A 14636-nucleotide genomic window follows, 5' to 3' on the forward strand; every position below is an offset into this window, starting at 1 on the left:
CAATGAAGGAGACTGATATTGCCAATCACCCATCCTCTGTGCACTGTCACAGATTTCATTCATTCAAAGCATGGTGTTAGTGTCTGGCAGATAAACATAGGTATACAATGATGGCAGAGCTAGGGCTAAGTTTTGATTGTGTTCATTTGTTCATTTCTGGAATTATTTTTGGTTGTGCTTATCTAATAAATCTGTGCGTAAAAATATGATTATTAGACTCGTACCTGTGTTGTTTCAGTGAAATGTACATCATGTATTAAAATGTGCCAAGACTACAGATGTAGTTTCACTTAAATACATGAGAAAATTGTCCTATTTAGAGCAAAAGTTAAACTAGGCTAAGACAAAGTGCAAAGTTGAACTACTGGTGAACTGGAGCTAGGAAATGAGTAACTTTAGACACAAGATATCATGATTTGGGCAATACCACAAGCAAATAGTTTACTTATCAGACCTTTGGAGAAGGGAGGAAGTTATGACCAATGAAGAATTAGAAAACATTATAAAGTGCAAAATGGAAAACTTTGATTACATTAAATTAAAAAGGTTTTGCACAAAGAAAACCAACACAAGATTAAAAGGGAAGTACAAAGCTGGGGGAAAAAAACCACAACTAGTGTTTCTGATAAAAGCCGAATAAGTCATTCCCCAATTGAAAATTTTTCAAAGGATATGAACAGACAATTTTTAGATGATAAAATTAAAACCATCTTTAGTCATATGAAAAAGATACTCTAAATCACTATCGATTAGAGAAATGAAAATTAAAACAACTCTGAGGTACCACCTCACATCTCTCAGATTGGCTAAGATGACAGGAAAAAATAATGATAAATATTGTAGGAAATGTGGGAAAATTGGGACAGTAATGCATTATTGGTGGAGTTGTGAAATAATCCAACCATTCTGAAGGATAATTTGGAACTATGCTCAAAGGACTATACAACTCTGCATATCCTTTGATCCAGCAGTGCTATTATTGAATCTGTATCCCAAGAAAACCATAAAGGAAGGAAAAGGACCCCCACATGCATAAGAATGTTTGTAACATTTCTTTTTGTGGTGGCAAAGAACTGGAAAATGAGTAAATGCCCATTAGTTGGGGAATGGCTGAATAAGTTATGGTATGTGCAAGTAATGGATTATTATTCTATAAAAAAAAATGATGAACAAGCTGATTTTTAAAAGTCCTGGAAAGATTTACACAGACTGATATTGAGTGAAACAAGCAGAACCAGGAATACTCTATACACAGTAAAAGCAAGAATGTGTGATAATTAATTATGAAAGACATATGAAAACCATGATTCTTCTCAGTGGTTAAGTGACTCAAGGCTTTCCCAATAAACTATGTATAGAAATTGCCATCTGCATCCAGAGAGAACTATAGAGACTGACTATAATTAACACATTTTTTCTTTTTTTTTTTCCTTTTCCTTCTGCTTTTTTTCTCTTGTGATTTTCCCCTTTTGTTCTGATTTTTCTTTCCCAACATGTTTCATAGAGAAATGTGTATTTAAAAAATTAATAATGTACGTGTATAAGCAGGAAAAAGAAAAAAAAACAAGAAAACATGGCTCTTCTAAAAAAATAAAAATAAATTTTAAAAAAAGATTCTAGATGGCACAGCAGATAGAGCACTAGATGTGGAGAAGATCTGAATTCAAATTCTGCCTCTGACACTGACTGTATGCCCCTCAGCAAATCATTTAATCTCTGTAACCTCAGTTTCCTCATCTATAAAATAGAAATAGCAATTGTACTTCTCAAGGTAGTTGTGAGGATCAGATAAGAATTTGAAAAGATTTTGCCATCCTTGAAATGCTATATAAATGTTAATTGATAGTGGTAGTAGTAGTAGTAGTGATGGTGGTGGTGGTGGTGGTGGTAGGGGTAGTAGGAGTGGGAGTAGTGGTAGGTAGTAGTAATTATTATTATGATTCAAGTCCCAATTTCTCACTTTACAATCTAGATATCTATATTGATTGATTGATAGCTCATTTTGCTTTGTTACTATTGTTCTTAGACAAATATCTACAAATTGGTTTCATTGTTATCCCATACTTAATAAAATATAAAAAGGTGCCAGGACTACATGTGTATATGCATATACATACAATATGTGTGTAAAATGGATTGTTGCATTCATCAGTCCTTCATATACACCCAACTTGTTAGCTATGGAATTGTATATTAAAAGACTATCATTTCCCCCTAAAAACAAGTTAATTAATAAAAATAAACACCATCACTACATGTATTTCTTTCTCAAAGATAAATCCATTTTTAATATATCAATTACAATAGAAACATATATATATATATATATTTTTAGTTTTTTCTCAACTTTATTTATTTATTTATTTTTTTATTTAATAGCCTTTTATTTACAGTTATATGTATGGGTAACTTTACAGCATTAACAATTGCCAAACCTCTTGTTCCAATTTTTCACCTCTTACCCCCCACTCCCTCCCCCAGATGGCAGGATGATCAGTAGATGTTAAATATATTAAAATATAAATTAGATATACAATAAGCATACATGACCAAACCGTTATTTTGCTGTACAAAAAGAATCAGACTCTGAAATATTGTATAATTAGCTTGTGAAGGAAATCAAAAATGCAGGAGGGCATAAATATAGGGATTGAGAATTCAATGTAATGGTTTTTAGTCATCTCCCAGAATTCTTTCTCTGGGTGTAGCTGGTTCAGTTCATTACTGCTCCATTGGAAATGATTTGGTTGATCTCATTGCTGAGGATGGCCAGGTCCATCAGAACTGGTCATCATATAGTATTGTTGTTGAAGTATATAATGATCTCCTAGTCCTGCTCATTTCACTCAGCATCAGTTCGTGTAAGTCTCTCCAGGCCTTTCTGAAATCATCCTGTTGGTCATTTCTTACAGAACAGTAATATTCCATAATTTTCATATACCACAATTTATTCAGCCATTCTCCAACTGACGGACATCCATTCAGTTTCCAGTTTTTAGCCACTACAAAAAGGGCTGCCACAAACATTCGTGCACATACAGGTCCCTTTCCCTTCCTTATAATCTCTGGGATATAAGCCCAGTAGTAACACTGCTGGATCAAAGGGTATGCACAGTTTGATAACTTTTTGAGCATAGTTCCAAACTACTCTCCAAGATGGTTGGATTCATTCACAACTCCACCAACAATGCATCAATGTCCCAGTTTTCCCGCATCCCCTCCAACAATCATCATTATTTTTTCCTGTCATCTTAGCCAATCTGACAGGTGTGTAGTGGTATCTTAGAGTTGTCTTAATTTGCATTTCTCTGATTAATAATGACTTGGAGCATCTTTTCATATGACTAGAAATAGTTTCAATTTCTTTATCTGAGAATTGTCTGTTCATATCCTTTGACCATTTTTCAATTGGAGAATGGCTTGATTTTTATAAATTAGAGTTAATTCTCTATATATTTTGGAATTGAGGCCTTTATCAGAACCTTTGACTGTAAAAATATTTTCCCAGTTTATTGCTTCCCTTCTAATCTTGTCTGCATTAGTTTTGTTTGTACAAAACTTTTCAGTTTGGTATAATCGAAATTTTCTATTTTGTGATCAGTAATGATCTCTAGTTCTGCTTTGGTCATAAAGTCCTTCCCCTTCCACAGGTCTGAGAGGTAAACTATCCTGTGTTCCTCTAATTTATTAATAATTTCATTCTTTATGCCTAGGTCACGAACCCATTTTGACCTTATCTTGGTGTACGGTGTTAAGTGTGGATCAATGCCTAGTTTCTGCCATATTAGTTTCCAATTTTCCCAGCAATTTTTATCAAACAGTAAGTTCTTATCCCAAAAGCTGGGATCTCTGGGTTTGTCAAAGACTAGGTTGCTATAGTTGTTGACTGTTTTGTCCCTTGAACCTAACCTATTCCACTGATCAACTAATCTATTCCTTAGCCAATACCAAATGGTTTTGGTAACTGCTGCTCTATAATATAATTTTAGATCTGGTACAGCTAAGCCACCTTCATTTGATTTTTTTTTTATTAATTCCTTGAAATTCTTGACCTTTTGTTTTTCCATATGAATTTTGTTGTTATTTTTTCTAGGTCATTAAAATAGTTTTTTGGGAGTCTGGTTGGTATAGCACTAAATAAATAGATTAGGTAATATTGTCATCTTTATTATATTTGCTCGCCCTATCCAAGAGCATTTAATATTTTTCCAATTGGTTAGATCAGACTTAATTTGTGTGAAAGGTGGTCTGTAATTTTGCTCATAAAGTTTCTGATTTTCCCTTGGCAGATAGATTCCTAAATATTTTATATTATCAGTAGTTACTTTAAATGGAATTTCTCTTTGTAACTCTGACTGTTGGATTTTGTTAGTGATATATAAGAATGCTGATGACTTATGTGGGTTTATTTTATAACCAGCAACTTTGCTAAAGTTGTGGATTATTTCTAATAACTTTTTATAGAATCTCACAACAGCAACATATTAAAAAATAAATGATTTTGACTAAATTAGCCAGAACCATAATGGCACCATTTTCAAATGTTGAGATATTGTTGCAGTTATTTTTTTCTGTATGAAAATTTATATTTAGAGTATATGGAAGTAACTGAACTATCTATATATTTCATATATATTAATATACACATATGCATACACTATTTATGTACATATGTATATAATTATATTATACATATATGTATGTGTGTGTGTGTGTGTGTGTGTGTGTGTATTCAGGGGGAGATAAGGACAGGCATAGCCTGCCAATTTTCACCAAGGCAACAGAAGGCCTTATATCACTACTGATCTACTTTAGGAGCTTCCTGGACTGATTTATTCCTTCTTAAGCAGTCTGGTAGCACTCACAGTATTAGTGCCAGACTTAGTGCAGACACCCCATCAACCATGTCTACTGTAGTTCAGCACTTCTGAAGAGGTCTATCACCTTCAGTTTCCCCATTAACAGGCAATGTGTGTTACTGTACCTAGTCAAAATTGCATTTTGAAAAAATATATGTTCTAATTTTTAATCCCTAGCAAGCAATTTCAAACTATTTTTGACTCCAGTAGATTTCCATAGTAATGTAAACAGTAATAGAAAATATGGCTTTAGAAAGATTTTTAACAAACATTTTAAAGATTACTTCAAATCACTGACAGCAAGAGAAATGCAAATAACAACACAGAGGTTTTACCTCAAACCAGAACAAATTGGCAAAAATGACAAAAAAGATGGGAATTGATCATGTTGGATTAAACTATTGAAATTCAAGCATATTAACACACTATTAATAAAGCTGTGAACTGACCCAGCTATTCTGAAAAGAAATTTCAGATTATACTTTAAAAAAAGAAAACTAAAGTTTTCAGTACTGGGTACATAGGCAAAGAAATCAAAGATAGAATGAAATGTTCTATATATACCAATATATTAATAGCAACAGTCTTTGTACTAGCAAAGAACTGGAAACAAAGGAGATGCCCATCCAATGGGGAATAATTAAATAAAATATGGTACATATGTAACCTTGACTACCCAGGCCTCTGCTCCTCAAGGGCAGGTATGCTTTATTTCACTCCTTCCCCAGATTTTCCAGTACTCTTAAAGGGTGTGGGGTGGGAGGGACTCTCTGCCATTGGCTCAAACCCCAGCTGATTGCATTCCCCTAATTTTAGGGATCTTCTGCATCCCAGTTCCACTTAATCACTTAACATATTAGTTTTTATTTATTTCATTATATATATTTCATTATTTCTTTTATTTATTTCAAAAGTATAGCAAGAACAAACATTGTACATTAATTCCTCTTTACATATTGGGATGGGGTGAGGAATGAAGTTCACAGCTTAGCTCAGTTCCAGTTCTAGCATCCGTCCCTCCAAGTTCCAAACCCAAAGCTTCTTGGGCTTATATCTCAGAACCCTGGCTTTTCTGGGCTTTTCTGCTGGGCTAAAAGAGGAAAGGGAAAAGAAGGGAATAAGCATGTATATAGCCCTTCCATTTGCCAGTCACTGTGCTGAGTGCTTTACAAATAATTTTCATATGATCATCTGGTAACATATGGCCTGTTATCCCGCTTCCCAGGTCACCATGACTCAGCCTCTTAGATCTAGGGACACTACTTTCTGAGCCTAGAAACTGAGAATTAGGTTTAAACCTTAAACCTAATTCTTAGGACCATGGTGTCTAATGGGGAAAGGAGTATAACTTTTCTCCCACACCCAGCTTAGTGCTTGGTACCTAAGCTTTGGATGAATAGGATCTTCATCCCCTATATGTAAAATAGAGAAAGGTTACTTAAGTCTGGCAATTTAAAAAACACTGCCTGTTTTAGCTATGCAGCCAATTAAAAGAAGCTGCTCTTACCCATAGTAGGGAAACAGAAGATGCTTTCTTCCAGAAGCAGATCTTAAGTGATTGGGACATAAATAGCCAAATCCTGTTCAGATAAGCATAATGGAATATTAATTTACTATAAGAAATGAATACAAGAATGTAGGAAAACTTGAGGAGATATGAAATAATGCACATCTAAGTTAACAGAACTGGGAAAACAAAATCATTACAACATGCACATTTATTCATACAAGTTATTTATTAAGCATCTACCATGGGCCTTACACCTGGCAAGGTGCTGAGGATGCAAAGTAAAAAACGAAACAAAATCACCTGTCCCTGTCCTCAAAAAACTTAAATTTTTTGATGAGGGAAAAGAATACATACTAAGAAAATAAAACACAAAACAGAAACCAATATTAACTCTGGACTGTGTAACCAAGATTGATCCTGAAGAAGAGATGAAAAAAGACAACCCCTTCCCTTCTTGAGAGTGGTGGTAGTCTAAGGATCACTGAATATACTATCAAATTCAGTTGAAGTATTGTTTATTTTCACTACCCTGCTTTTTTTCTTTTTACCTCTTTTGTTTCAAAAGAAGACTATCTGGGTAGAAGAGGAAAAGATAATTTTGAAATAAAGATGATGAAAAACCAAAGATATTCATTTAAAAAATGAAGAAATGTATATTAATTACCCTAGTTTGGTTTCTTGGGAGTCAAATTCAGTCATCCTCTGACATTCTACTATTTTTCTTCTTACCACCATTTTATAGTCAAGAGCTAGTTTTACCAGCTCTCAAAACTGATTAATTTATCCACGGATATTTGATGACCACAGTTAGCCATTCAAGTCCCAACATGAAAAGTAACACTAAGAAATCATAACTTCTGATTTCTTCCAACTTGCTTCATAGTTTCAGATTACACTAAATTCATAAGTGAGATGATGCAATTTGAGAAAGTGCAGTTCTGGTGATACTTCAAGTTACAGACACTTTCTCCTACACATTGAAATTGAATCTTTTCTTGTTGTTGCTGATTATCCAGTTTTAGGCCTAAGTATATATTAAAAAACCCCAGAGCATAATTATTCTTTAGAATTGAAATAGCTCTTTGATTTTCCAAGGATTTCTAAGTCATTCATTACATAATTCAAGGAATACTATTTTGTGAGCCAAGTCAATAAGTTTTCATAAGATTTAAACTGAGCTGGAAAGGATTATGTAATGAAAACCCATTATTTAACAAATAAGAAAAATACAGGCCAGAATGGTAAAGTTTCTGAATAAAATAAGACATGGGAAGACAAATTATCAGAGATAAGACTGAGTATATATGGCACATTTTGGGAAAGGTGAAAAAGTGGAAGTTGAGGTACCAAAAACGTACTTATGCAGTTTGGTGTAAAGGATAGATATATGGGGTCAAGGAAAACCAAAGTTCCAGTCTTGAGTCTGAATGCATGACTTTGGAGAAATTCATTCCTGATTTTGTCCTAAAACAATCATTTTTGCTGATTCCTCAAAAGATTTCAAGTAGCTGGGAAGAAAGCAAAGAATACACATTTAGGGAACATCTTAAAGACAATTATCAGTAAATTTATAGGTGGATCTCAGAGTGGTTCTCAGGCCTTCCTTCTTCCACCTCTCTCAATTTCCCATATCTCACAAAATATCTTTTTCACCTAATTCTATTGTTCAATAACGTCAGACTCTTCATGACCGTCTTCAGGGTTTTTTTTGGCAAAGATATGGAGGGGTTTGCCATTTCCTTTTCCAGTCATTTTACAGATGAGGTAAACAGGATTAAGTAACTTGCCTAGGCTCACACAGCTAGTAGGTTCTGAGGCAGAATTTGAACTCACAAAAATGTGTCTTCCTGATCCCAGGCCCTGACTTTTATTTATTAAGCCACTTAGCTTTCCTGTTCACCTAATTGGTGTTGCTTTAAATTTCATATTTTAAAATTATTTCCCTTGGTTTAAGAGTTTTTCGCTAGCTAAAAGGCAAGCACCTTGAAACATTATGCCTTATCAGTGATTTACAATTTAGAGTGAAGAAGTATATCTCATCCTTTCTTTAGAGAAATTTGAAATCAGGAAGATCAGAAGGGGAAAAAAATAAGGAGCCTGAATACTTGAGCACTTAGAAAGGCTCATATAGGAGAATAGATGGAAAAGCAGAGGCCATAATAACATACCACCTACTAAGGCAGAATGATAGTGCAGCAGGTCTAAAACTTTTTTGATCTCAAAAGCCCCTTAAATACTTTAAAGAACTGTTATATGAGTTATATTTATCAGTATTTGCCATACTAGAAATTGAAACCGATAAATTTTAAAATAAATATTAATCTACTCAAAACAATAATCCATTTGTTTAATGGAAAATTACTATATTTTCAAAAATAAAAAATGAGTGAGAAGTGGCATTATTTTATATTTTTTTGAAAATTGTTTTAATATTTCACTTAATATCAGACAGTAAGATTCTCATATTTACTTCTGCATTCAATCTGGATTTTCTTCATATACTTCACCAAAACACGACACAAAGTTTGCTTCTGCATTCAATCCTTTGTGATATGTTGTTTTGGTTGAAGTATATGAAAAAAAATCCAGCTTCACACAAGATATATAGTTGAAAAAGTGAGGATTAAACAGTATCTTAGTATTATTATGAAAGTAGATTTTATCTCACAAATCTCTCTGGAGTCTGGGACACTCAAGGGTCATTGGATCATACTTTGAAGAATGTTGGTATACTAAGTAGATAAAGAAGTGGACTAAAAACCAGGAGGACAGAAATATTAAGTGCTGCCTTTAGCTATGGAACTCTAGAATACTCTCAATCTCACAGAATTCTAGGAAACTCCTTATGACTTTTAAGTTTCCAAGAAGGTACCAATTTGCACTGGGTGGGGGGGGGAAGGAGAGAATTTCCCCACCTGGGAGTTTCCTCTACCAATGACATCATAGTTTCAGTCCCCAACCCAATTGTTGCTTGTTTAATCATTTATGACTCTTTGTGACTAAGGCCTACAGAAGAAGATAATCCTTCATTATCTCTTGAAATCTGTACAAGCTCATGTTCATTGCTTCCATGACACTATCTATCCATCTCATTCTCTGCCATCTCCTTCTCCTTTTGCCTTCAATCTTTCCCAACATCAGGATTTGGGTTTTATTTTCTAATGAGTCGGATCTTCTCATTATGTGGCAAAAGGCTTTAAACTTCAGTTTTAGTATTTGACCGTCCACTGATTAGCCAGAATTAATTTCTTTATATATGGACTGATTTGATTTCCTTGTCATCCAAGGGACTCTCAAAAAGTCTTCTCCAGCACTATAATTCAAAAGCTTCAATTCTGCAACCCTCATCTTTCCTTGCAGTCCAGTTCTCCTAGCCATACATTCATACATTGCTACTGGAAAAACCATAACTTTGACTATATAGACCTTTGTCAGCAAGGTGATATCTCTGCTTTTTAGTGTGCTGTCTGGATATGTCATAGTTTTCTTACCAAGGAACAAGCATTTTTTCATTTCACAGCTACAGTTGCCATCTGTAATGATCTTTGAGCACAAGAATATAAAATCTGGTAATGCTTTTATTTCTTCTCCCTTTATTTGCCAAGAAGTGATAGGGCCAGTTGCCAAGATCTTAGTTTTTTGATGTTTGGCTTCAAGCTAACATTGACTTTCTCCTCTATCACTCTCATCATCCATCAGATGTGGTAATATCTTTCTACCATCAGAGTGGTAATATCTGGATATCTGAGATTATTGATATTTCCCCCAGTTTTTGATTCATCCAGTCTGGCATTTCATAAGTTGCACTTTTCATGTAAGCTAAACAAATAAGGCGATAACATGCATCCTCTTTACCTATTTAGCTGAATAGGGAGCCAGTCCTATTGAACTATAACAGCTCAACAGGGTACATGAATTCCTGATTATTTTTGCCTTATATATTAAACCAAACTAAGATTTACAGAAGTAAAATGTTTACTCTGGTAATATTTAATTAAACAAAAAATGAGTTGATTTAGATTTGTAACCTTTGATTTTACTATGTATTTACAAATGCATTTATGGCTTTGCTATCTTTTGTACTCAGAGCTTCCTTAATCTTTTACTTTCTACATATATTAACACATAATACAAAGTAACACCACCAAATATTTGTTTTAGATTTCTCCCAGCTCTTACACACACATACAAATACAAAAAACCACTTTACCTATTAGAAACTCTTGTTAGGAAATACAAATCATAATGCAAATTTGACTCTTCCTTTTCTAATCTGTTCACTAGGAAGAAGTCACTGACACCTACCTGTTATACAGAGTTGTTATAAGGTTAATTTCTCCATCCAATCCCCACCCCTCCCATAGATGTTAAGTAATCCAATATATGTTAAACATGGTAAAATATATGTTAAATTCAATCTACGCATACATATTTATACAATTATCTTGTGAAACAAAGGTTTTAAATACCATTAGGCTCCTCTCATGTGGCAAAGTACCTGTTGTTGTTGATTCTATTTCGGCTGAGATTTCATGGCAGGCAGTCCATTGCTCATGCAAAAACTGATTGAAATCTTCTGGGTTACATGACAAGAGGAGATTATCCCCCAGGAGTCCAAGAATGGCTCCATTGTCCATTTCTATAAAGGAAAAGAACAATCACAGGAGAAGGTCATTGCTGGCAAGATTCTTGCCAGGATCATCCTAAACATGTTGAGCCTTCATGTAAGACTTCCTTTTGGAAAATGGTCATGTACCCAAGTGCCAGTATGGCTTCAGAAAGGGCTTAGGAATGGCCGATGTCGTTTTTGCTGCCCACCAATTCCAGAAGAAATGTCAGGAGCAGAACAGACATCTGTATACAATGTTCCTCAATCTGACCAAAGTTTTTGATACTGTCAGTCATGAGGTCCTGTGGAAGATCATGGTAAAATCTGGTTGCCCAGAGAAATTCACCAGAATTGTATGTCATCTTCATAGGCTCTGGATAATGGACAGTACTCTTGCACTTTCCTAACCACCAGTGGAATGAAGCAGGTTGTGTGAGTGCTTGATCCCATGCTTTTTAGCATGACGTTTCCTGTGATGTTATCAGACACCTTCAAAAATGACGTCAGAGTCAGCTATAGCACTGATGGTAAATTATTTAACCTGAAAAGATTGCAAGCTAATTCTAAAATGGAGGGAAAGTTGGTACAAACTTTTTTGTTCATAGATTAAATTGCATTCAATTTATTTACATTCAATATTGTCAATGTATACATTCAATGCAACCTCTGAGCCCGATATCCAACAAAGAATAGATCAATTCTCTGCTGCTTGTGTTAATTTTGGACTAATAATTAGCACCAAGAAAACACAGGTTCACCATTTAGCATTTATATGTGGAACTATCATTTACAGCAAATATAGAAATTTTGAATACTGTGAATAAGTTCTCTTACCTTAGTAGTATATATATATATTTTAAATAGCTTTTTATTTACAAGATATATGCATAGGTATTTTTTCAGCATTGACAGTTGCAAATCCTTTTGTTCCAATTTTTCCCCTCCTTCTCCCCCACCCCTTTCCCCAGATGGCAGGTTGACCAATACATGTTAAATATGTTAAAGTATAAGTTAAATGCAATATATGTATGTGTGTCCAAACAGTTCATTGCTGTATAAAAAGAGTCGAACTTTGAAATAGTGTACAATTAGCCTGTGAAGGAAATAAAAAATGCAGGCGGACAAAAATAGAGGGATTGGGAATTCTATGTAGTGGTTCATAGTCATCTCCCAGAGTTCTTTCCCTGGGTGTATCTGGTTCAGTTCATTACTACTCTATTGGTTCATCTTCATTGTTGAAGAGGGCCATGTCCATCAGAATTGATCATCATATAATATTGTTGTTGAAGTATATAATGATCTCCTGGTCCTGCTCATTTCACTCAGCATCAGTTCATATAAGTCTCTCCAGGCCTTTCTGAAATCATCCTGCTGGTCATTTCTTACCGAACAATACTATTCCATAATATTCATATACCATAATTTACGCAACCATTCTCCAATTAATGGGCATCCACTCAGTTTCCAGTTTCTGGCCACTATAAAGAGGGAGCAGTATATTTTCTAAGAATGTACACATAGATGATGAAGTTGAAACATGCATTGCCAGAACTAACTCAGTGTTTGGGAGACTCCAAAGGAAAGTATGGGAGAGAAGAGGTGTTAGACTAATTATCAAACTGGAAGTCTACAGAGCCCTTGTGCTGACTTTATTCGTGTATGCTTGTAAAACATGGACAATCTTTGAGTGCCATATCAGGTAACTGAATTGCTTCCATTTGGATTGCCTTAAGAAGATTCTAAACATTGCTTGTCAAGATAAGGTAGTGGACAATGATGTCCTTTCTTGAACTAAATAGCCAAACATTCAAACTCTACTACAGAGAACACAACTCCACTGAACTAGTGACATTGTTTGAATGCCAACATAAACTTTTCTAATTGACTAATTTGCAAAGAAGTCATAGTTTTTGCAAAAAAAAAAAAAAAAAAAAAAAAGGCATTCCTATAAGACAAGTGCTCACTTGGAGGTCCAAAGAAACAATGTAAGATCACTCTCAAGGTCTCTCGGAAGAATTTTGGTATGGATTGTGAGACGTAGTTGACATTGACCCAAAATCATCCACCATCCTGTGCCCATGCCAAAGAAGAAACTATGTTATGTTCTATGAGCAAAGCAGAATTTCAGTAGCTCAAAAGAAAAATAAAATGCATAAATTTAGAGATATCTCCACTCCAAATGCTCGTATAGATTATTTGTGCCTGACCTGTAGTAGAGCCTTCTGAACTCATTTTAATCTGATCAATCATTGTTGGACACACTGTACCTTGACCCCAACATAGTGATGTCATTTTGGTACTCTTCAATCACAAAGTACAACTACCCAACCAGGGTTAATTTAATATTTGGGTGATTCAAAAGTTAATTATATTTAAAATCTAGGTTCATAGAGAAAATTTCAGAAATGGAAAGAACCCCAGAAAGCAAGTAATCTAAATTTTTCCTTTTACAGATGAGGAAGAATTAAAAGATATTGTCTAAGGTCACGTATACATAGTTATTTCTTCACAGAGCCAGGAATAGAACCCAGAGGTTCTGATCACCAAGCTAGTGTACATTCCATTCTACCAAAACTATTCTCTTCAAATAATTTCAACTTATACCCCCAGTTGCTAGTTGATAACTAATTTTAATTTGGCTAAAGGAGCTCAGCCAAAAATACCAACAAAATGTTGGGAATCATAAGATATTCAAGCTGTAAGTGACTTCAGGGTAAAAAGATTATTTGCATTTTAGTGGATGATTCTCTTTATAAATGAAAAGCTGAAAAAAAGGAATACATTTCTAACAGTCACTTCTTATTACAATACAACAGGTTGTAGAGAAGATATTCCTGGTAAATGACCCAAGGTATCTACAAAAATTACCTACTGCATATGAAGATTATGTATTATAAAAATTTCTCCCAGGATGCACTCTTCTCCTTCTAAATGAGAAATTGGAAAGAGGAAAAGGGAAAGAGTCTCTCCATCAATTTGTATAAAAATTAGGGCATTGAATGGATAAATGAAAAATGAATGGATGAATTAAAAACAGTTTATTAAGGCCTTATTATGTGCCAAACAATCTACTAAGCTCTTGTAGTTTTTTGTTGTTCAAGAGTTTCAGTTATGTCCTACTCTTTGTGACCTTATTTGGAGTATTCTTGGTAAAGATACTAGAATAGTTTGCTATTTCCTTCTTCAGGTCATTTTATATATGAGGAAACTAAGACAAAGAGGGTTAAGTGATTTGCCTATAGTCACATGGATAATAAGTATCTTAAGTCAGATTTGAACTCAGGTCTTCCTGATTCCAGGCCTGGCACTCTATTCACTAAATCACTTAGCTGTCCAAGCTTTTATAATACAAATATAAAAACAAAAATAGCCCTTACCTTCAATTAATTTACATTCTAATGGAAGAAACTTCATACAAAAGCAAGTGATCAGGGAACTGAACATTTTGGTTCAGAAAGTTACCAGTTGGAACCATGGACAGATTTAGATTGGCACACCCCATCCAGGGACAATGACAGAAATTATTTGAACAAGATTCATTGTTTTTTAGTAGAGAGCAGAGTGAGGAAAAATATAGACAATAATTTGTGAAGGATATGACCAGAGAAAAGGGGGTGATACTGTTAGTAGACTCTCATACTCTAAATGGCTGACTAAT

At 34.4% G+C, this 14636-nt stretch overlaps 1 long non-coding RNA gene across 2 annotated transcripts; it reads right to left on the reverse strand.

Moving 5' to 3' along the window:
• Window positions 1–5765: 5765 nt before the first annotated feature.
• On the reverse strand, window positions 5766–9222 carry LOC116423100. Of its 2 annotated transcripts, none has more exons than XR_004233571.1 (3): window positions 9038–9222; window positions 6367–6439; window positions 5766–5949 (listed from the first exon to the last, which is right to left on the reverse strand). It is a non-coding gene; the product is annotated as an uncharacterized LOC116423100 (long non-coding RNA). The 2 variants fall into 2 exon arrangements; XR_004233572.1 differs by lacking the exon at window positions 9038–9222 and adding an exon at window positions 7728–8063.
• Between the last annotated feature and the right edge of the window lie 5414 nt (window positions 9223–14636).

This window comes from Sarcophilus harrisii, chromosome 3 (assembly GCF_902635505.1).
Source record: "Sarcophilus harrisii chromosome 3, mSarHar1.11, whole genome shotgun sequence".
Taxonomy (NCBI): Eukaryota; Metazoa; Chordata; class Mammalia; order Dasyuromorphia; family Dasyuridae; genus Sarcophilus; species Sarcophilus harrisii.